Here is a 24,302-nt window from a genome sequence, read left to right on the forward strand (position 1 = left end):
CTAGGGCTTGCTGCCTTAGAAGAGTGAGGAAAATCCTCAGGGATGGCTCTCACCCTGGTCACCACTTCTTTACCCTCCTACCATCGGGAAGGAGATATAGAAATATAGCCAGCTGCATAAACAGGCTGAAGAACAGTTTTTATCCGTGGGCTGAATGAGAAATCACATCATAACTATGTAGTATGATGGACTGCAGGGCCGGTGCAATGTGTAATATGTTCACACTGGTGCAATAGGACTGGGTGTTTTGTTAATATGATCTATTGGGTTTTCTGCCTTCACTGTGAGTTGAATTGTGTTGGGGAGGGGGATGCACTGAGGGAGCTCATCCAATTTCATTGTACATAGGTTGTGCACTGACAATAAAGATTTGAATTTGAATTTGGAGGGTCAGATTCAGTTCCAAATGAACCTAAGTCCCATCTGTAGCTTGGAAGATCTTTCCATTACCAGGGGCTGCTTTCAGTTTGCCTTTCTCCTTCTAATCTTCCTTTTCTTCCTTTGCTTCTTGCTTGCTGAAGTCCAGAAACTCCACTGCATTCTTACCAGCCCAACGGCAACTTTTACTGCTCGCTCATTAGTCATCTTTCATCCTTGGCTCATCATCTTCCTGTTTGGCTTCTTCTTTGGCGAGGTTAGCAACACGTTCTGATTTTTCACAGCGTTCTGCCTCTTGATCAGCTTCCTTCTCCTTCTTTGCTCTCTGAGCCAAGCGGTGGGGGTGGGGTGGGTGTGCAAATATCTCTGCAATCAGCTGTGACTCCAGCAGCTCCCACTTCCCTTCCTACAAAACAAACAGCTTTGCATCTCAGGAAGCTGGGAGAAAAAAGGAGGACTTCCTGTACACCACCTGGGAGTTGGGAAGAGCTCCTTGTTATCTTCTACTTCTTTTCTATCAGCCCTGTCATCAGCTGGTGTGCTGTTTATTCCTGTCCTTTTCTGCATCTGCTGTTTACATTTTTAATTCCAAAAATCAAATTAAATGGAGAGCTGATATAATATAGAGTAAAAAAACATAGGCCCCAACAACAGCTTTCTTTGCAAGACTGTCTCCAGACTGGCATTGGTCTCATTTGTCATTTAATTAAAGCATAGGTAGATACAAGGATTAACCACAAATAATCCTTACTTACCAACCACAACACTGCTGCTAAATGCCACAGTCACTAATTGCAAAACCATATGACCATGCCAGGCTTACAGTGCCATTTCCGTCGTTAAGTGATGCACCGTAGTGTTAAGCAAGACATCACCCAACCACAATGTGTGATTTCACTTCCATGTTCTCCATTAATTCTGCTTGTTGGAAAGCCTGAAAAAGGCAGCCTCATGACCGCAGGATGCTGTGACAGTCATAAATGTGAAAATTGGTCATAAAGCTGTTTTTTTAATATTATTTTCATTAAAGGAAAATTACATATGATTAAAAAATGTTGGAAATATAAAAGGGAAATTAGAAAAAGAAATATAAAAAAGAGAAAAAAGAAAGATATCGCCAATTCATTTCTATTCATTTTTAATGAAAAATCCATAAACAGCAAGTTACACTTTCATAACTTGGAAGGGTCACTAAACAAAGTGTCAAACAATCAAATAAGAGTTGATGTAGGCGATGACCAGCTGGAGCCTGAGGGCAGGGTCAAACGTGTCATTAGTTTAGAATCACTAGGTTCCCATATGACATCCAAATCCAGCCCCCATGAATTTTATTGACTCTTATCTAGTACCAAGGGCGGGTTTCAAAACCTGTCGCTACCGATTCGCTCGCTTGGCCGCGCAACGCTTCTGCGCATGCACAGAAGCATCCAGGCGGGTGGGCAGAGCCTCCCGCCGCCACTACCAGTTCGCCCGATCCGGGGCGAACCGGTAGCAAACCACCACTGTCTAGTATCAATTTGCCTTGACCCTTAGTAGATCAGATTCTTGTGTATAAATAGCATGTAATACACTTGAACTGCTTTGAACTAAACTCCTGTTCCTGGTTACTTGAATCTGACAGCTTATGACTAACTATATCTCTTAAGCGACTGTTTTGTGAGAGTGTCCCTGACATGCCTATCAGTTTAAGGAGGTTGTTGGACCCCCAGAGTTTAGAGAAAAAGGTTTCTTCTACTCTATGAACATCTCAGCCCTTGTTATGACCTAGCCCAGTGATGGCTAATCTTTTTGCCATCGCATACCAGGAGCAGGGGGAAGTGGGTGTCACGCCCACACCCATAATTCTATGTGCCCCACCCCCATGCATGCATGCGCGACCACCCTCCCACCCACCGCTCCTGGCACGTGATGGCATGGTGGGCCCAGTAGGCCCATTTCTCTCTCTCCCCCAGGCTCCAGAGCCTTTCTAGGAGCTTGGGGAGGGCGAAAATGGCCTTCCCTACACCCCGGAGGCCCTCTGGAGGCCAGAAATGGCCCGTTTGCCAACTTCTGGTCCCACTGGAGGAGGTGGGGGTGAGGAAGGCCGTTTTTGCCCTCCCCAAGCTCCTAGAAAGGCTCTGGGGAGATAAAAACAGGCCTTCCCCCACCCCAAAGCCCTCCGGTAACAGGAAACAGCCTGCTTCTGGTGGGCCAGAAGGCTCGAAAATCAGCTGGTCAGCGCACACATGCACACCAGAGCTGAGCTCGTGTGCCCACCGATATGGCTACACATGCCACCTGTGACACGCATGCCATAGGTTCGCCATCCCAGACCTAGCCAGATGTATGAAGGAATTAAGATAGTGGAGACAACCATGTCAGCAAAACTCTCTTTCAAAAATATATATACTGCTCAAAAAAATAAAGGGAACACAAGCAGAAGACATCCGAGATCTGAATGAATGAAATAGCCTTATTAAACACTTTTTTTTTTTTTGTAAATATTTTTTATTTATTTTTTCAAATTTAAACATAAAAACATAACTTTCAAGAGCAAAAATCTCGATCCGGTCATAGATGGTTACCACGCTTACATTCCTTTCACAAGCTCAATTCACAATTTCCATTACATCTTTTATAAATAAACAAAAAAAGGAAAAAAAAAGAAGATAAAAAAGAAATTCTGCTTGTGTTCCCTTTATTTTTTTGAGCAGTGTATATATACATTGTAATGCACACAAAAAGAGAATTGGAATTCAATCATGTGGGTTTGGCCTCCATCTTTATTTTTTGCCCATCCCTGGTGCAAAGGTCAGTGTAACCTACAAAAAGAGCCTTGGTGGCGCAGCAGACTAAAGTTGTTAAGTAGCACCAGCTGCCTGCAATTACTGTGAGTTCAAATCTCACCAGGCTCAAGGTTGACTTAGCCTTCCATCCTTCCAAGGTAGGTAAAATGAGGACCCGGATTGTGGGGGCAATAAGCTGACTTTGTATAAAATAGAACACCGCTGGGGGGGGGGGGCGAAAGCCCTACTAAGCAGGTATATACAAAAGTATGAAGGCTATTGCTTAACACGTTGTAAGCTGCCCTGAGTCTCCAGAGAAGGGCGGCATATAAATCGAACCAATAAATAAATAAATAAATCCTCCCTTAAAAAGGCATTAAAATGGCGTCTACCCCAAATTACCTTTGCAGATGGGATTGTGGTGGATGGGGACTAGGAAGAAAATGTCAGCAGTTTTGAGATTGTTTATACTTGCCAAATTCAATAGACAGTGGACATTGGCAAGATCTGGTAAATAAGATCAAGCCACAGCAGGGATAACCACAAGAATGTGATCAAAAGTATCAAGATGGCAGCCATCATCAAAGTCCTGCCCTTGGGTGGGGCATCAATCACATGGTTGTGATTGCATTTTGTGTAGCTCCAGTTATTAATGTAAATGAAATGAATTCCGTTCTCCTGCTGATGGATTTCTAGCTACCGGGAAGACATTTTCAACTGCAGAAGCAGCAAGCTGCTTTCCTCCCCTCTTGTCACTTCTCATCTTCTCCCAAATAATGACCTTATTTTTTTTTTTTAAAAAAAAGAATAAATCTTCTTGTTTCAACAAAGGAAAAAAAAACACACAGCCAATTGCTAAGGATTCTGGGCCCCAAACATCTCCACAGCTCTATTAAGATTGTCTAACCAACGGAGTTACACCTGAGTAGCCGTGTCATTTCCTAATAATACCAAGACAAGCCAATAAATCATCCGGATCATCCAATCAGGTGATGCCAAGCTTTAACAAAAGATGAGGATAAACAACAGATGACATTTTAAAACAGGCAATATATTAATGTGGAAATGCAGGGAACTCAATGGGGCTGGCTCTTTTATTGACCTTTTTCAACTTGTGGCTTCTTTCACCAAATCGTGCCTGGTTCCTTCTAAAAGTGGGAGGGGGGGCTGTTTTTCAGTTTTTATTCTGAAAAGAACAAAAGTTCAGAATTAACACTATTGGTAGGCTATTTGTCTGCCCCCCCCCTTAATTTAGAAGATGCTGATGTTGGCCTCCCCGGTAGGGCTGTCCAAGATGGTAAAAACAAATGGTTGCAGCTGTGTGATCAGTTTATTTATAGCCCAACTTTATTATTTTTTACAAATAACTCAAGGCAGAAAATACACACAATACTGAGGTGGACCAGTCACAATACAAAGTGACTGTTCCAAAATCACCCAGCTGGCTTTCATGCTTAAGGCAGGCAGGATTAGAACTCACCATTTCTTGGTTTCTAGCCTGGTCCCTTAACCACTAGACCAAACAACAGTGTGAACCAGATTGACAGAGGTAAACAGAATGAATCTTCAACCACACAATCCCAGCCACAATCTTAGTATTATTGACTCTCATGACAACCATGCTCCTCAGCCATTATGATCCCTTCCTCTCTGATCCTGAATTGTTGCATTCTTGTGGATCCTCAAATAGATGGTCCTTAATTAATTAATTAACTAATTAAGGAGCATCTACTTGATTAATTAATTAATTAATTAATTAATTAATTAATTAGCCTCCCATTTCATTCTGAAGTGACTCTGGGGGGCTAAGAATCCCCAAACTGAATTGTGAATAGGACAACAGAAGGAAATGCCTTCTTCTGCCTCCATTTACCCAACCTGCACAACCCAGCTGGTCACAAATCTAGTAGCTGCATTCATATGGTACAGAGATTTTCATGTTGGTTAGACTCTGGTGGTTTAATCTTCTGGTAGGTGAATGGAGTCCATTCTGTATAGCTACAGTTCAATGTATTGTACACTGATGTTGCTGGGAATTGTACTGGATCTTTGGCATGCAACTCATCTGTTCCTACCTGATCTGTCCCCGTACCCACACACACACCCACACAGCCAGTCGAGGGTTAAGGAAACACTTTGGAACGCACCCAGGTCTTATCTCCGACTTGGCAGCGATAGACACACCGTCTGCCAAGGGTCTTTATTTTCACAAACAGACAGATAAGATACGAACGTTCAAGAAAGTCCAAACAGAAATAATATTCCTCCCAGCAGTTCCGGACGAGGCTTTAGTGACTGTCCAAGGTTTTGCTTTGTTCGTCACAAGGATCCTTTGACCACTACCCTCTATTATATAGTCTCTGGGGTGTGGTCCAGTGACTCAGTGCTAATCCCTAGCACGCCTCCTAAGCTGCTGCAAACGTTTATCACGCCTTCAGAGGCGTGCGTCCAGGAATGATGTTTCATTATCACTTTGACTCGAATCAGCTGTCTCCTCTCCCTCGACCGGCACTTGAGACAATGCCAGAGGGGAGGGGCCTGGAGAGGGAGGCCTGGCTGACTCCTCTTCCTCATGCTCGGAGCTTTCTTCCTCCGATGGGACAGGCTCAGAGGGCGGGGCCACAACACTATCCCCCACCGCAGGGCCCTTCCCCCGGGTCTGACGGTCGGGATGGGGTCGGGACGGGAACTGTTCGTGGAAAGCCCGCACCAGGTCAGGGGCCTGAACGGCAGACGCATCCACCCAGGTGAAATCCTCGGGCCCGTACCCCTTCCAGGCGATGAGGTATTGGAAGCGCCCCTTCAGCCAACGGGAGTCCCGGATACTGTCCACCTCGTACGTCGAGGCGTCATCCTCGTCGGCTGCGGCTGGGGGGGCAGGCGTCAGCGGGCGGCGGAGATGGCTCGCGGGGGCCTCAGGGACCAGGAGGGACCGATGAAAAACAGGGTGGAGCCGCATGGAGCGGGGTAGAGTCAACCGGTAGGCCACCGGATTGATGACCGCCTCGATAGGGAAGGGACCGATAAAGCGTTGGGCCAGTTTCCGTACCGGCCGGTCCATGGGGAGGTGTTTCGTGGACAACCACACCCGATCTCCTACTTCCAGCGGTGGCGTCGCCCGACGGGCGCGATCGGCGAACCGTTTATAATCCTCTTTCGCCCGGATCAGCTGCCGCCGCACCAGTTGCTGCACCGCCTGCAGCTCTGAGAGGAAGTCCCGGGTCTCGGGAACAGGGGAGTCCATGATGGTCAACGGGAAAAGCCGTGGATGGTATCCGACGTTGGCATGGAACGGGGTCATCTGGGTGGAGGTGTGTTGGGAGTTATTAAAGGCGAACTCCGCCAGGGGAAGGTACTCGGCCCAGTTGTCCTGCTGCTGGTTGACAAAACAGCGGAGGTACTGCTCCAGTATGCCGATGACCTTCTCCGTGCCCCCGTCAGTCTCCGGATGGTGCGACGACGACAGGCACACCTGCACCTCCAGCGCGGCCATCAGGCTTTTCCAGAAGCGGGCCGTGAACTGGGCCCCGCGGTCCGAAACCACCCAGTCCGGCAGGCCGTGGAGGCGGAAGATATGTTGCAGGAACAGGCGAGCCATGGTGCGGGCCGAGGGCAGGCCGCGGCACGGGATGAAATGTGCCATCTTCGTGAGCGCATCCACCACCACGAGGACGGTCGTGTACGTAGCGGACAGGGGCAGGTCTGTCAGGAAGTCCATGGAGATGGCTCCCCACGGTCTCTCCGGTGTCGGCAGCGGCTGGAGGAGTCCGGGAGGGGGGCCGGACGCGGCTTTGGCCTGTCGGCACGTCACACAGGACGTCACGTAGGCGTGCACGTCGTGCCGTACCCGAGGCCACCAAAAAGTCCGTGTCACCAGGTTCAAAGTCTTAAAGAAGCCGAAGTGCCCCGCCGCGGGGTTGTCATGACACTGGTTCATGACGAGGGCTCGGAGCGGACTCGTGGGCACGTACAGCCGACCCCGATGTCTGAGCAAGCCCTCCTCCATGGTCCATGGGGACACGGGGCTGACGTCCGCTCTCCGCTGCTGCGACCAGTCGTTCCGTCGCTGCGCTTCCAGCACCTGAGCCCGCAGGTCCACCGGTTCCTGGACCGCGGCCAAGGAGTCCGCTGGCAGCACCGTCCGGGGGGGAAGGGAGTCCTTGGGGCAAAAGTATTCCGGCTTACGGGATAGCGCATCCGCCCTCTGGTTGAGGTTGCTCGGAATGTAGGTGATGTGGAAGTTGAACCGGGCAAAAAACAACGACCACTGGATCTGCCGCTGGTTCAACTTCCGTGCCGTGGTGAGGTGCTCCAGGTTCCGATGGTCCATCCGCACCTCCACCTGGTGTCGGGCCCCCTCGAGGTGATGTCGCCAAGCCTCGAACGCGGCCTTGATGGCCAGCAACTCCTTTTCCCAGATGGTGTAGTTGCGCTCGGAAGGGTTGAGTTTCCGGGAGTAGTATGCGCAGGGAAAAAGAGTGCCGCCATCCACCGGAGCCTGTAGCAGCACCGCCCCAATCGCCACATTGGACGCGTCCGTCTCCACCACGAACGGACGGTGTGGATTGGGGTGCCTCAGGACTGGCTCCGTGAGGAAGGCCTGCTTGAGGACCTCGAAGGCCTGCTGCTGTGGGGGCCCCCACTGGAACGGGACCTTCTTCCGAAGGAGCTGGGTCAACGGCAAGGTCAGGGTGGCGAAGCCCGGGATGAAGGTCCGATAGTAGTTGGCGAATCCCAACAGACGCTGGACGTCCTTCACCCGACGCGGGGGTTCCCAACTGCGCAAGGCCTCCACCTTGTGCGGGTCCATCGCGATGCCCTCGGGGGTGATGATGTGCCCGAGGAACTCTATGGAAGTCTGGAAGAAGTAGCATTTCTCCAACTTCGCATAGAGCTGGTGCTCCCGCAGGCGCTGCAGGACCTGGCGGACATGCTGGAGGTGACTTTCCGGGGTCCGGGAATAGATCAAAATGTCATCCAAGTAGATCACCACGAACCGATCCAGCATGTCCCGGAACACATCGTTCATCAAGTGCTGGAAGACCGCGGGGGCGTTGGTCAACCCGAACGGCATGACGGTATACTCGAAGTGTCCGTACCGAGTGCCGAACGCCATCTTCCACTCGTCCCCCTCTCTCACGCGCACCAGGTTGTAGGCCCCTCGGAGATCGAGCTTAGTGAAGATCGAGGCCTCCCGCAACCTCTCCATCAGCTCCGGGATCAGCGGCAGGGGGTAGTGATTTCGCACTGTGATGGCGTTCAAGCACCGGTAGTCGCAACACAGGCACAAGTCCCCCATCTTCTTTTTAACGAAGAGGACCGGGGCCGAGAGCGGGGAGGTCGAAGGCCGGATGAACCCACGGGCCAGGTTCTTTTCCAGAAAGTCCCGTAAGGCGGCCAGCTCGGGCTCCGACATGGAGTACAGGCGTCCCGAGGGCAGGGGCGCGTTGGGCATTAGGTCCACCGCACAGTCGTAGGGTCAGTGCGGGGGCAAGCGGTCTGCCTCCTTCTCGCTGAACACGTCGGCGAAGGGCGTCAGCTCCAGAGGCAAGGAGACGTTTGGGGCAGAGACGTCCTGGCCGGCGCAGGTGTGGCGAAGGTGGTCGACACACTGCAGGCTCAGGAACGAGATGGCGTTTCTCGACCACGCCACCTGAGGGTCGTGCGCCCGAAGCCAGGCCATCCCCAGGACCAAGGGAAAGTGCAGATCCGCCGTTACGTAAAACTGGATCGCCTCCTCGTGGTTTTCAATGGCGAGGCGCAAGGGCTGGGTAGCGGTTTTGATGGGTCCCGCCACGAGTTCCCGCCCATCTATAGTTTCGACCCTCAATGGAGGGTTCACTGGAACCAAGGGGACTTTGTAATGGGCCACAAAGGCCTGGTCCATAAAGTTCGTGGTGGCCCCCGAGTCCACCAGCGCGTGCGCCTGGAGCCCCTCCGACCGGTTAGCCAACAACACCCGGGTGTTCAAAATCAGGTGCCGAGGGGGCTCACAGTCCACAGCCGCCGACTCCGGCGGGGCATGGTCACGTGCCTGACCCAGAGTTTCCCCTAGGCCAGGCCTGGCCCGTTTCCCGGCTGGTCGCGTCGAGACTCCGGAACAGGCTTGAGCGGTCCACTCCGCTTCCGGGGACACGAGGCGGCAAAATGTCCCGCCTCGCCGCAATAGAGGCACAACCCCCCTTGACGTCTCCGCATCCGCTCCTGGGCCGTCAGTTGAGGTCTGGCTGCTCCGAGCTCCATGGGCTCCTCAGCCGTCGCCACAAAACGCTGTGCGGTCTGGAGCGCTGTTGGTGCGAAACGCGGGGGTGCCGACGCTGTCGGTGGTTCCGGAAGAGCCCGACGGGGCCGTCGCCGTTGCAGGCGGGCGTCGATGTGCAGGCATTGGGTCACCAGCGCGTCGAGGGTCGGTGGCGCCTCCACACGAACCAGCTCGTCCTGCATCTCGTCGGAAAGGCCGTCCTGGAAAGCGTCCATCAGCGCCACCTCATTCCAAGCCGAATCCTGGCCTAGCAGTCGGAACTCTGCAATATAGTCCTGCAGGGGGCGCTTGCCTTGGCGGAGGTCCTTGATGCGCCTCGCTGCCGTCTGCACCCGGAGGGGGTCCTCAAACATGGTGCGCAGGTGTTGTAAAAAGCCCTGAAAGTCCAGGAGCAAGGGGCTATCTTGCAACAACAGGGGCGTGGCCCATCGGGCGGCAGTGCCAGAGTGGGAGCTGATAACAAATGCCACCCGAGCCCGGTCATCCGGAAAATCCTCCGGCCTCATCGCCATAAACAGTTGGCATTGTCCCAAGAAGGCCGGAAACATCTCCTGCTGCCCAGAAAACCGATCTGGCACATTCACTGGGCATCTCGGACGGGGAGGGGGAGGAGGGGGAGCTGCAGGAGCATTTCCCAAAGCAAGTTGGGCAGTTAGCTGTGCTACTTGCTGTTGCAGAAGCTGATTGGCCTCCAGCATTTGCTGTATCTGCTGCTGCAGCTGTTGGTCCATCGTGGGTTAACGATGGAGTATGGTGTGACGAACAAGATGATCTGTCCCCGTCCCCACACACACACACACAGCCAGTCGAGGGTTAAGGAAACACTTTGGAACGCACCCAGTTCTTATCTCCGACTTGGCAGCGATAGACACACCGTCTGCCAAGGGTCTTTATTTTCTTTTTTTTTTTCTTTTTTTTTATTGAAAAAGTTTTAAAACAAACACATTTTCCCCACAACCCCCCCTCCCAACCCCCCTTCCCCCTCCCCGACTTCCCAGAGCAGAACACAAGGTATTTCTATTGATCTTTAACAATAATCTAAATTGCATAACCAATCATTAAACTAACATCCCTATAAAAAAAATTCTTAACCCCCCATATATAAAATCCTATTTCTTAAACATAATACTTCTAATATCACTTATATAACGCTTATACAAATAAAAGAAATCATTCATAAGCTATTTGATATTTTTTGGTCTGATACTTATTTTGTATATAATCAATCCATCTTCTCCAGTCCTGTATGTACCTTTCTTGTGTGTGATCCTTCAGATATGCTGAAATTTTAGCCATTTCAGCTAAATTAGTTACTTTCAATATTCAGTCATCAATAGTAGGCAAAAAGTCCTTCTTCCAGTATTGTGCTACCAACAATCTTGCTGCTGTTATCAAGTTCAGAATCAATTTAGTCTCTGCAACTGTACAGTCCGTAGTTATACCCAGTAAGAACAACTGTGGAGTAAATTTCAGTCTCTTTTTAAAAATATTCTGCATCACCCACCAAATCTTAATCCAAAATGCTTTGATTTTTCTACAAGTCCACCATATATGATAATAAGTTGCATCATCACAGTCACATCTCCAACATTTAGCTTGCACATTAGAATACATACATGATAATTTTTTAGGATCTAAATGCCATCTATAAAACATTTTATAAAAATTTTCTCTTAAATTTTGTGCTTGTGTAAATTTCACATTTCTAATCCAAATCTTTTCCCAAGTTTCCATCATTACTGGCTCTTGAAAGTTTTGTGCCCATTTAATCATACAGTCTTTAACCAATTCCGTCTCAGAATCTATTTCCAATAAAGCAGGTTTAATGGAATTATAATCCTCCTTTGGAATTAGTGAAACAAAGGCTGTTTTCCAAGAGGGTGGTACCCCTCCTCCTACTTGTATTTTGTTAAATAAAATTTTGAGTGGTTCTAGCATTTCAGATTGTAAATGTTTATAATAAACAGCTGTTAGTCCATCTGTTCCCGGAGCCTTACCTATTTTTAATTGTTTAATTGCCCCAACTATTTCCTCGGAAGTTATTGGTTGATTCAATCTCTCTCTCTGTTCCAGCGTTAATTCAGGAATCTCCATCTTTAAATATCTATCAATATCAACATCTTGGATTGCATCTTTAGCATATAACTTGTATAAAACTCCAAAAAAGCCTTTTTTATTAAGTTCTGCTGATAAATCTCTTTACCCCTAAATTCTATCTTGTCTATAGCACGTGATTTCTGTTTTTTCCTCATCGTGTAAGCTAACCATCTCCCCGGTTTATTAGCATTACAAAATGTATTATGTCTGGCATATTGTATGCTGGTTGCTACTTGCCCAGCCATTAACATATTGAATTGCTCTCTTAAAATATTAATCATATCTTTTGCCTTTTTATCTCCCGGGTTAATTATAAGCAATTGTTCTTTCTTTTTAATTTCCTCCTCTATCTCTTTCCGTCTATTTTGTTGTTTTAATCTATATTTATTATTCAAAAAAATTAATGTTCCTCTCATATATGCCTTGCACGCATCCCATACCATCTCCATCGAAGTTCCTTTATTCATATTGTTAATAAAAAATTCTTTCATTTGTTTTTTAAGCTCACACAAGTTATCTTCATATCTAAATAAATTCTCATTTAACCTCCAAGACCTCCTTTCCCCTCTTTCCTGCTCTAGTTCCACCCAAACCGGGCTGTGATCAGTTAAAGTTCTTGGACATATCTTCGTACTCTTCACCCTAGAAAAAAGATCATTTGTAGTTAATATAAAATCAATCCTAGAAAAAGATTGATGCCTATCCGAAAAAAAGGTAAAATCACTCTCCAATACATTCCTTTCTCTCCAGATATCTCTGAGCTCCATATCCTCCAAGATATCAAAAAAAGATTTAGGCAACTTGGCACACGTGGAAATCTTGGAAAGACTTTTTTTATCTTTCTGGGTATTTAATACCCCATTCCAATCACCCATTAGAAGTAAAGATCTATAATCCCATTGTAATATTTTAGTATGTAAAAGTTTGTAAAATTTATCTTGTTGTTGATTAAGTGCGTATACTCCAATTACAAGCAGCTTCCCATTCTGTGTTGTTAATTCAATTGCAATATATCTACCTTGAGTGTCAGCCTCAATTAAATTGGCCACTAAGCCTCTTTTAACATATATAACTAGGCCATTTTTCTTTTCTGGTGCTGATGCCACAAAATGTGTACCTAATTTCGAATTTATCAAGTACTTTTGATCTGAAGATTTAATATGCGTTTCTTGCAAACAAATAACATCGTTCTGAAATTGCTTCAAGTAGTGAAATATTTTCTTTCTTTTTTGTGGAGAATTTAAACCGTTAACATTCCAAGATAAAAATTTATTTGCCATCTCTAGGCGTTCCAAGCTTTGAGAGCATCAGCTGAACCTCCTCCGCCATTTTAGACTTCGGCCTAGCTCCTCCCACTGCTTGTGTTTTTTGGGCTTGTTGGGTTGAATCTTGAGGCTGTTGTGCCAGATGTTGTTTGTAAGTAGCTCTTGTCAATCGTTGATCTTTTGGCAGCTGTACCATCGTTAATGACTCAAGAGTTGGTGGTGGACCTCCACTCAATAGTGGATCTTCATCCAACTTGGCTCCTCCAGTTAGTGCTTGGGCATAAGTTTGTGGTTGGCCTCCATCTTTCTCTTGTTGTATAATTTCCAATTGCTTACTAGCACCCCCTGGTGAGGGTGGCCTTCCAGCCTTTAAAACATTAGCATAAAAATCTTTTGCCTTTCCAACTGTGTTTAGACGATATCTTTGCCCAGCATATGTCACTATTATCCCAAATGGGACATCCCATCTGTACTGGAGCTGCTGGTTTCTTAATTCATTCACCAAAAAACCAAACTGCTTTCTGTCTCTTAACATTTTAGAAGGAAGCTCTTTCAGAACCACCAGCTCTTGTCCCTCCACTTTAATCTTGTTTCTGTAAGAAACTTGCAAAATATCATTTCTGATTCTCCTTGTTGTAAAATAAATCACCACATCTCTTGGTAGCTGCTTTTGTTTTGCCAGCCAGGAATTAACCATGTAAATTTTGTCCATTTGAATTGCCACATCTTCTGGCCTTTCTGAGATCAGCTCTGCTAAAGCATTGGAGCAAACATCTTTTAAATTTTCACCACTCTTTTCTTTCAAACCTCTCAGCCTCAGGGCAAATTCCATTGTTCTGTATTGTAACATAACCATTTCATCATCCACTTTCTCTGTTTGTATCATAACCTCTCCTAATTTAGTTGCAATCTCCAAGTTAGCATCATCAATTTCCCGTACTCTCTCCTCAATCTTTAACATATGAGTAGCCAGTCCTGAAACTGCAAAAACAATATCATCTCTTATTTCATTATGTTTTTCCTCCACCACACTTGTAAGTTTCTTTAACTCCTCTGAAAATTCTTTCATCATTTCTGTCTGATTATTCAGGGCACCCATTATAAATTCTTTAAGGTCTTGTGACTGTGTATCAGCCGGAAGTTGTTTTTGAGTCACTACAGGGGAACCTCCTCCCCCTTTAGAAGTTGGTGGCTTTAGTTGTTTAGCAGCCATTTTATTTTAAAAATAGTTTTTTCCCTTTTGCAGCCACAGAATCTTATAAACAGTCTTAGAAAGTATATTTCAAAGTTTTTCCAAAAAAAAAAACAATCCACTCTTCAAGCTATGCTCAATCCCCAGCAGTTTACTCTTCAGACAGAGGGCTCTTAACAAACAGTTTCACTTTAACTTTCACTTTCCCTTCCGCCCATCACAAAGGCTTCCTCTCCAGCCTCCAGCTCAGGAGAGCTCCGTTTGCAACAATGTAATCACGGAGTTAAGTTCTGTTTCTTTTAAAAAGCTTGCACTCTTGCTTCCGCTCTGTCTGCCTTGATAGAAATCATTAGAACTCACTGTTTGCCGGCAGAATTGGACGCAGACGACTTGCTCTGATAAACAGAGGCACCAGCGATCCGGAGCACTGGGAGGGGTGAACTGGGGAGCTCTCACCCTCCGAGTCCCTGGAATTAATTCAGTGATTTACGGGGAGCTCTACCCACCCCCTCCAACTCTCCTCTCCTTCTTTGCCCGAAGGAGAGTTTTTTCAAACCGCCGGACAGCTGTTTAGCGCTGTCAGGGCGGTTTTAACAGATCGGGTGGCTGGCGGTCTATAAAGACCGTCCTCGTCGGTCCGCGGAGCCACCGGAAGTCAAGGGTCTTTATTTTCACAAACAGACAGATAAGATACGAACGTTCAAGAAAGTCCAAACAGAAATAATATTCCTCCCAGCAGTTCCGGACGAGGCTTTAGTGACTGTCCAAGGTTTTGCTTTGTTCGTCACAAGGATCCTTTGACCACTACCCTCTATTATATAGTCTCTGGGGTGTGGTCCAGTGACTCAGTGCTAATCCCTAGCACGCCTCCTAAGCTGCTGCAAACGTTTATCATGCCTTCGAAGGCGTGCGTCCAGGAATGATGGGAGAGGGAAGAAGGAAGGAAGGAAGGAAGGAAGGAAGGAAGGAAGGAAGGAAGGAAGGAAGGAAGGAAGGAAGGAAGGGACCTCTGCCTTTGGAAGATCAGTCTGTTATGCTTTGGCTTTAATGCCATTGAATTATGCTGGTTTTCTGTTTCGGGAGTCCTCAATTTACAAGTGTTATGAATCAGTTTTGCTGAAAACTGAAAATAAATGCTGGTTTTCAGCAGTCATCATAAAATGCAGTCATGTCACTGGGAGACACTACAAATAGCCATAAATGCACCCCAGTCTCTGAACTCCTGAAATGTGATTAGATGACCGGAGGGGGAGATGACCATCAGAACTTTGAATCTGGGGTATATCTTATTTTTCGGAGTATAAGACACACCTTTTCTCCCCAAAAAAGAATGTATCCCCACCCAGCTTCTCAAATGGAGTTTTCAGAGGCTGAAAAAAGCATCAGAAATGAAGCTTCAGAAAAGAAGCCCCCAAACAGAGCTTCAGAGGCTTCTTGTCTGAAGCTGTTTCGGAGGCTTTCAGAGGCTTTCAGAGGCAGGAAAAAAAGTTTTTTCTGAAACAGAGTTTTAGAAGTTTCAGAGGCAGAAAAAAAGTAAAAAAGAAAAAAGAAAGGCACAGAGCTCACAACCAAGGAACCTGTTGCTAAAATTCACCTCTGGGAACAGCTAATTGGGGATATTCTGGGAGGCTGATCCACCTGCCAATCAGCTTTTTTCTTATTTTCCTCCCCAAAAACTAAGGTGCATCTTATACTCCGAAAGATATGGTAAGTTGGTAGGTCTGTTGTAACTTTGTCCAGTCTCTAAGTGAGGACATGAAAATGGAGAAATCACCTCACATGCTTTCCTTAATGAAAGCTTTTCTCTCTGAAAGTTACCAAAGATTTAAGCAGATGCATGTTGACAGCGAGAGATCTGGAGGACGTCTACTCAGAGGAACCTGTCAGTTTTGGACTCAGATGTTCAAAACTTCCATGTCCAAAATGATCTCTGCTCATGAATTCTGAATCTGAAACCATGACCCCATTGTTTAAGTGTACTCTAGCCTACCTTTTCTCTATGCCTTCTTCCAGAAGGATGGGGAAAAGTCTTTAAAAAAACTTGACTAAGAGTCTGAAGCAAAAAATCAGAACAAATTTGACAAGGAAATGAAAGCTCTCATTTAGAGCAAAGGATTTGGAGATGGAGAAATAAAATGTCTTTATCAATCTGCCTGGGGGAACATTGAAAGATTTATTGCACAGAGCCATTGGCATTATTGGAAGCTGGTGAAAGGAGAGAATCATGGGAAATAAGTGAGAACTTCATAAACTTCATAAACATCATCATCATCATATAGTGGACATGGCAGTACCTGGAGACAGCAGGATAGAAGAGAAAGAACTAAAGAATAGAAGTAGAACAACTGTGGCAAAAAAAAAGCAAAGATAATACCAATAGCGATAGGAGCTTTGGGTGCAATCCCAAAACAATTGGTGCACTACTTGAAAACTAACAGCATTGACAAATTCACCATCAGTCAATTGCAAAAGGCAGCTTTGTTTGGAAGAGCTTACATCCTGTGACTCTACCAAACAATGACATCTGCATATCCCTGGTCCTTGGGAAGTACTCAATAGGTGGATAAATATACCAAATCTATCCTAAACATCTGGATGATTGTGTGGAGAACCATAATAATCATGGATAATTTCTCCAGCAATACCAGGAGATAATAGAATAAAAGACAAAGAATTGAAGAAGTTCATTAAGTATCAATTGACGTGAAAGACTATGGTCTAAGACTAAACTAGCCATGGTGGTCCTACAGGATACTTAGAAAGTTGGCACTGACAAATTTTCCTTCTCTCAATTACAAAAAGCCATACGACTCAGATCCACGCAGATACTTGCCAATGCATGGCAGGATCCTAGGTTCTTGGGAAGAACTCGATGCAAATGAAGGCCAACATCAGCTAGAGAACTGGCAGCTGTGATTTCAGTTTATATATATAAACTGAAATATATATGACTGGATGAGCGTGGCCAACCTTTTTTAAAAAACTTTTTAAAGCATTTTTTACAACCTATTCGGGTGAATAGATTGTAAAAAATGCTTTTAAAAGGTTAAAAAAAGGATCTGACGATCGCGTGCCGCAGCTGTGATCATCAGAGCCTCTTTTTTTACTTTTAAAAGCATTTTTACATCAGCAAAAAATGCCTAAAAAGTAAAAAAAAAAGTTCCAATGATCAGCTGAGTGATGCCCAATCTTTGGAACTTTTTTTTTTTTACTTTTTAAAGCATTTTTAACTACCAGTTCCGAAGAACTGATAGTAAAAAAATGCTTAAAAAGTAAAAAAAAAAAAAAGTTCCAATGATCGAGCGTCACTCAGCTGATCATCGGAACTTTTTTAAAGACATTTTTTACTACCGGTTTGGCGAACCAATAGCCTTTTTTTACTACTGGTTTGGGCGAACCGGACCGAACCGGGAGCATTTCACCCCTGGTAATAATATATATTACTTAATAAGCTTAAGAAAAGTGACTAAACTTGACTAAACTTGATGCTTCCAAACGAAAACAGAATTTGACAATCATTTTCAACACAGTTTTTTTTCTCTCTTTCTCTCTCTCTCTCTCTCTCTCTCTCTCTCTCTCTCTCTCTCTCTCTCTCTCTCTCTCTCTCTCTCTCCTTCCTCTCTACATACAGTAATGTGCCACTTCCAAATCCAGTTGTTGATTAAGTTGAAAAAAATTTCTTACGAGATCCGTTACCCAGCATCAAATGCACTTAAATCTTTACCAAGTAGAAAGCTTCCACTTTGCTCTGACAAAGAGAGAATGCAAAACTCTTGAAAGGGAGAATAATTTAATTTCACATTTAAACAGATTCTTAGCTGCTTTTTTTTTTTTTTAATCATGTGCTACATGAGCCTGGACAGTTGTTAATTAATTAATTGTTTCATTCCTTCTATTTGTTCCTTTGGGTTACAGGCCATTTCATTTCCACTTCATATCTGAGTGCAGGCTTGAATCTGATCTTTCACAAAGATACTTCACCCCTCCTTTTCCTTCTCTTCCTCAATGATTGTGAAAAAAAAACCTTTCTCATTCTCTGTTTTCTTTTTCTTCCTCCTCTTCTTCCTCTTCCTCCTCCTCTTCCCCCTTCATTGTCCACACATTGTTAGCGGAGATTCAGAAGATTCAGAAAATTAATAAAGACAATTTTCAATTTAATTTATTGAATTTATACACCACCCAAGAGCAGAACAAAAGAACGATAAGGAACAAAGAGGTGAATCCATCAATCAATGCAGAAAGCTATCTAGAAACACATTCAAGAAGCTTTGTCCATCCAGATATTAGCCCGACCGTAATGTGAGTTTCATCTTCCTTCTTACTGGGACATGCTATGTTTTGACTAACGTTGCCATGGGCAAAGCTGACATAAAATTGAATGTAGGGTTGTGAAGTATAACATTCTCTAATGCCAAATTTCAGCCTTTTTAAGTCTGGTTTCTCTAGAATTCCCAGTTAGTTTCCATCTCAAGGCAGGTAGATTTCATCGGACTCAGAAAGACCTATGCATGCTATAGTTTTTAATGAAAATCAGCTTCTCATCTGCTTTACCCTAGAGCAGGGGTCTGCAACCTTAAACACTCAAAGAGCCATTTGGACTCATTTCCCACAGAAAAGAAAACACCGGGAGCCACAAAACCCATCCCATGCCTGACTATTTCTTGAACAGCCACAAAACTAGCATATGTAGTTGAATTAAACATTCTGTTTTCTTTGGAAACTTTTCTTTTTTTGGATTTATCCATGGTTGGCCTACTGGGGGTTGAAAAGCTCAATAAATCGCGTGCCAGAGGGTATCACACATGGCAGTTGTGATGCATATTTTGAGTGACAGGGAGCCGCAGCAGAAGGATGAAAGAGCCACATGCGGCTCCAGAGCCGCAGGTTGCTGACCCCTGTCCTAGAAGAACCAGTTTCTCCACATGTTTAAAGTAGGTGCTTATGCCAGACTTTACAGTGGGAAGAATGTTAACATCAGCAAAGCCTGCTAACATTCAGTTTTTTCCTGGGTTAAAAAATCAGCTGCAAACTTTCCTGCGTTGAAAAGAAAGAAAAGTGCACTCCTGAAAATTGTGTGAAAAAAAGTGGCAATGAAGAGATTTTACTACAGCGGAGGCATTTGCATTTGAAAAGCCTGAATCAAGGAAACTCGTGTATTGGAGAAGGGGAGCAGAATGATTTACATTTTTTTTAAAAAAGAGGAATTTGTGAGCAAATTATATGAAAAGATACATTAATTAGGGGAAAATACATACAAAGCCTCCATATGTTGTGAAACAGCATGAATGTAAACAGTCAGAAAACTTTCCAATTTTTCTTCAATCTAGAGATAATCAGCCACAGTTGGAAGATTGCCTTGCTTACATATAGAAAGCAAAGTGGACAGGATTTCAAATGAGATGCAATCCTTAAACCAGATTTTGCTTTTACCTGAAAGCAGAGAAAGAAGACGTTGCCTTTCAGGATCATTGCTTTTATCCATAGGTAAACCCATTTACTCAATTACCAAATGGGCTATAAGTCTTATGATCAATCAAAGATGATGCCTTTCATGTGACTCTACCAGCAGGTGAAAAGCATCTGAGATATTTCAAAGGCAGAGAAGACCACTGCTGTGCTGAAGTGTGCTATGAAGTCTCTCAAACGTTTTTTTGAAAAAAATTGGTGGCCGAACAGGAGAGTTTTCTCTTTTGCTGTCTTATGCTAAAGGCACTTGATTAATTCTTTCAAAATTCTTGATTTTGAATGTTGATGGTGTTTCTGAGTTCTTCTTCTGGCTGGAGAGGGGGGGGCATGCAGATCAGGGATGGGTTCTACTTACCTTTACTACTGGTTCGCAACAGGATCGCGCAAGCACAGATCGCTTCTGGTGACGTCAGGGTCAGTGGGCAGAGCCTCCCGCCAGTTTTACTACCGGTTGTTGTGGCCCATCAGTGGCCTGTGCAGATTGTAGCTGATTCTGACAATGAGGAGGCTGGTGTGGTGCTGCGCCAGCAGCCTGTGCAGCTGGCACTCGAGTCAGACAATGAGGAGGCTGGAGAAGATGTGGTGCCAGAGGCAGGGATTCAGCCAGGGCCTTCAAAACCTCCAGAAGCTCCTTTAAGTGAAGAGGACGAAGAGGAGGAGCCTCTTCTCAATGCACGGATGCGCGGAGCTGCCAAAAGGCAGGAGTGGCTCTTCAGGAAGAGGTCTCCTCGAGAGTAAGGCTTGGGGCTAATTGGCCACTCCCTTAACCTATTTAAGGAGGAATGCCGACTGAAGCAATTTGTAGGGAACAACTTTAGTTCACTCTCCTTCGCGTCTGGATTCTCTGCAAATTGCTTCTGGGCTTTCTGCCAACCATAGTAAGATTGTGATTACTTTATCTTTGGTTTCTTGTAGGCTGTTAAAAAAGTTTATTAACAGCCTTTGTTTGAAAAAGAGTGAGTTATTTTAGTAAATTAAGTTTTGGTACAGACTTTGTGTGGCTGCGTTCTTTGGGGTCCATAGCTGGGGCAGAACACCAGTCCGAACTGGGGGCTACCCACCACTGATGCAGATGCATTCTGTAGTGATGTCTTTCATCATTTCAGAGCTGTCCACAGGTCAAAAACATTTAGAAAGTGAAGACGTGTCATGATATGTGCAAGTGACCTTGGGAGACAGGCCACAGGAGAGACAACCATCATAGATATTTTAGCCATTGAAGAAGAGGGGTGGGAAGTATTTCAAAGGGATCTTCTCTAGTTTTCTGGAGAGTAAGAGGAGAGGTGAGTTGTTTTACAGGCTTGCCAGATTCTGTTAATGTAATCATACAATAAACCAGGGGTGTGTATACTGGTGGCCTACAGGCTGGATGCGTTACATGCAGGCCACACCCACCCCAGCTCCACAAATGGGAAAAATGGGACATGTCACATGAAGGCAATGTGACGTGCTGAGTTTGACACAGTGGTGAAATCCAATTTTTTTTACTACCGGTTCTGTGTTCATGGCTTGGTGGGTGTGGCTTGGTGGGCATGGCAGGAGAAGGATACTGCAAAATCTCCATTCCCATCCCACTCCAGGGGAAGGATACTGCAAAATCCCCATTCTCTCCCCACTCCTGGGGGAAGGATATAGCAAAATCTCCATTCCCACCCCATTTTGGGGCCAGCCAGAGGTGTTATTTGCCGGTTCTCCGAACTACTCAAAATTTTCACTACCAGTTCTCCGAACTGCTCAAAATTTCTGCTACTGGTTCTCTAAAACCTGTCAGAATCTGCTGGATTTCACCCCTGGTTTGACACCCATGCAATAAACATTGTAATGAAATGTGCAACTGAAGGAGAGGGAGGCAGCACATTTCAGAGAGAGGCCTTAAGAAAGAGACTGTATAGTCCTGAATTGGTTGGAGGAAAGACAAAGAAGTTCAGGCTAGCCATATCATAGAATTTCCCAGATATATTTATTGGGTTAGAAGGTGGTAATGGAATCCAACCTGGGTTTGGTCATTGGGACCAGAGGCTTACTCTTCCAAGATTTCAGACTTGTGCTGGAGCCCATCTTCAAGGAACTTCTCTCTAACAGAATGTGTAACTCAAGAAGATTGTAAGCTTGAGTCTGGCAAGATTCTGTCTATTAGGTGTAAGGAAGTAAAGAATTGTATTCTGTTGGATCTCACTGTGTCATCTTTGGGCTTGGGCACAACAAAGATAGCTCTCATTGTATTTCTTGTCTAGATTATCCCTAAAGGCCAAACAAATGATAGCCATCACCATGTAATTGAAGCTCTGTCTCTTTGGCATCAGTCCCACGATTGTGGCCACTATCTTGATTTGTTTGACTCCCCTGCAACTGTTCTCTCTCTGCACACACCCCTTGGACTCCTTCTCAGTGCATGAATACCACGCTCAGCTAATAAGAATTTCTCTGAAATTATCGTCCCCTTAGAAATAAATGTTGAAAACCAATTTTCTTTCATCCAACTGAGTGAGAATTGCTAGGGGGACAAATTATATATTTACTATTGTATGTTTTATGTTTTTATAGTGTGGTTTCCATTTCTACTGGTTTTGCTGTAGCAATAAGGGTGGTCAGATCAATCAAAATGAATTAAAACATTAGAAAAAAAAAAACAGGCACACCCAGGAACATTTTAAAACATGGCACTGGAAGAGTCTGAGCACATAATTTCCTTGCCATGTTTCTCAGCTATCTTTTGGTGGGACTACCACAGGGAAGGCCATCTTAACCTTTTGAAATATTGCCCCCACTTAGTGGACACTGCTGAGAAGAGATACGCTTGAGAGGTTCTAGTTTCCTCTCCACCCAGTTGTGGAGAATAAATGTCCAACTGGGGCCTTCTGCAAGGAACATAGTGTGAGTGTGTCACACTTAACAACCATTCTGCTTAGCAATGGAAATTCTGGTTCCAATTGTAGTCATAAGTGGAGGACTATCTGTATCTCATACCCCGTTGCATGTTAATCTGTTATTTCTACTTCTTGGAATTCTTTGGAAGTTCTTACCAGCGTGTCCATTTCAAAGCTTCTTTCTTGGGTATTAAGAAGTTAACTTCTTAATACCCAAGAAAGAAGCGTTGAAACAGACACACAGACTTCTCCCCAAATCAAAACTGCAAAGGCCAGCACATCATGTTAATGTTCTGGCACATCCTTTCTAACCATCTCACATCGTATTCCTTCTCTTGGAGTTCTCCAAAGAACAGGCAAGAATTGCACATTTTTTTCATTTTTGAAGTGCACCTAGAATTGCTTCATGGCAGCAACTTCTTCTTGCTCCCAGGAACAGTTGTAAGGGACAGGAATTATAATAGGACTTGACATATCAGGAGACTGGCTACTTTTTACCTTTTTCCCCCCTAAAACCTCTGAAATGTCCTTCCCTCGTTTTGCAACTGATAAGTGGCCCAAGGACTGAAAGTTATCCTAGGGCAGTTTTGTTGTCGATGATGAAATCCTGAATTGGCTTTGGGTGGTGCAAAGTTGTCGTGAGATGGAGGTGTCTCATTTAACCCTGTTTTCCTTTCCTTGGAAAATGTAGTGTCCTCCATGTTTGGTCTCTATTCTTAGACAATACAGGAGGCCTGGTACAATATCGAATCTCAGCCTGGCTCACATCAAGCATTCAAGCATCCAAAAACAGTCTTTTCTTCCTGAAGCAATTATAGGAACAATATTAAAACAAGGCCCTCTTTACAAAAGGGATCCACAGCAGGACTAAAAAAATTCAACATGGCAGTCTCAACCACATGAGCAAAGATCTTCCCACAACGCATGAAATAAAAAAAGGAACAGGGTTTTGATTATGCCTTGTGCCCATTATATCATTTTTTTTTAAATGATAACCTTATTGTATTCTTAAAAAGGAAAAATAAAAACTGACAAACTAATAAGACTGGGAAAAAGAGAAATCGTAAAGAAAGAACAAAGTTAAAAGAAAAGGGAGGGAGGAAGGGAAGAAGGAAAGGAAGGAAGGAAGGAAGGAAGGAAGTTCCAATTTTCTTTTACAACAGTTACGAATTTAAATTTAAATCAACCTCTTACTCTAAGCTTACAACATAACTTTCATTTTTTTTCCTATCTACAATTTCTTCTAATCATCAAATCCATACATCATAATTTCTTTTCTTTTCTTTTTTTCCCTTTTTGTTTCATGCAAAAAGTCTCACCGACTGCTATCTCAACCTTTTTGTACAGCCCTGCCTAAGATGCTCCTGTTCCGCAAACCAGAATGACAATTCCGGTTCGCCTATCCTGTTCAGATAATGGGATTTAAAATAAAATATGCAATAAACTCTCTTTCTTCCAATTAGCTCTTCTTATTTATATTCTCTGGGCTACATCCTCAGCTGGGATCAGCTGTCATTTGTCCGCCTGCTTCTGGTGCTGCTGCTGAACAGAAAGACGTTTAAGCAGCTGGCCTGCAGAATCAGGATGCAATAGGACCCTTATCTCTTCCCTACAACCCAGTGGGATTTCTCAGGAGGTGTGATGGGAATGCTCATAAATTGTTCCTGCAAAAAAAAAAAAAAAACCCATTGCATTCGGCTTTCTGAAAGCTTTTCTTGGCTTGCAGCTTCAATCCTCCTGGGCCCTTGTTCCCATCCACCTCTTTGCTTTTAATTGACTTTGTATTGGTTTTACCATAAAAAAATAATATAACCTTATTACCCAGCAATACAACTACAGAAAAACGTAGGAATTTACTTTTTTATTTATCGCCAAATGAGATGGTGAAAAGGAGTCAGTTTAAAGAGGAAATGATTTGGATCTGAACCAGAAACCCAAAAATATTGGGCATGCAAAAAACGAAAGGGTGCAAAGATCCCAAGAGCTGAAGTTACCATAATATTTTTGTTT

Source organism: Pituophis catenifer, unplaced genomic scaffold, assembly GCF_029215685.1.
Source record: "Pituophis catenifer annectens isolate HBS135680 unplaced genomic scaffold, rPitCat1.0.hap2 SCAF_9, whole genome shotgun sequence".
Classification (NCBI taxonomy): Eukaryota; Metazoa; Chordata; class Lepidosauria; order Squamata; family Colubridae; genus Pituophis; species Pituophis catenifer.